We start from the raw sequence: 269 nt of genomic DNA, 5'->3' as shown, positions 1-269 counted from the left end.
TGGAATGTTTAGACTGAAAGTCCCCTGCCACGGAATAAACATTTGCATCTGTTCAGAAAAACAAGTTTTAACTTTGACAGACTTACACTGAATGAAAAATGAACTAAAGTTCAATGGAATATAAGAAAATCACTTAAACTGAAATAAATCTAAAAATATTTGTCTGTGATTCGAGCACAAATATTTTATATTTCATAATAAAACACAGTGAAGTCATAATCACAACGATCAACTTAGTTAAATTGAAAAATAAAAACAATCACTTTTGC

Source organism: Austrofundulus limnaeus, unplaced genomic scaffold, assembly GCF_001266775.1.
Source record: "Austrofundulus limnaeus strain Quisiro unplaced genomic scaffold, Austrofundulus_limnaeus-1.0 Scaffold245, whole genome shotgun sequence".
In the NCBI taxonomy this organism is placed as follows: Eukaryota; Metazoa; Chordata; class Actinopteri; order Cyprinodontiformes; family Rivulidae; genus Austrofundulus; species Austrofundulus limnaeus.
Note: the sequence above shows the minus strand (reverse complement) of the source record.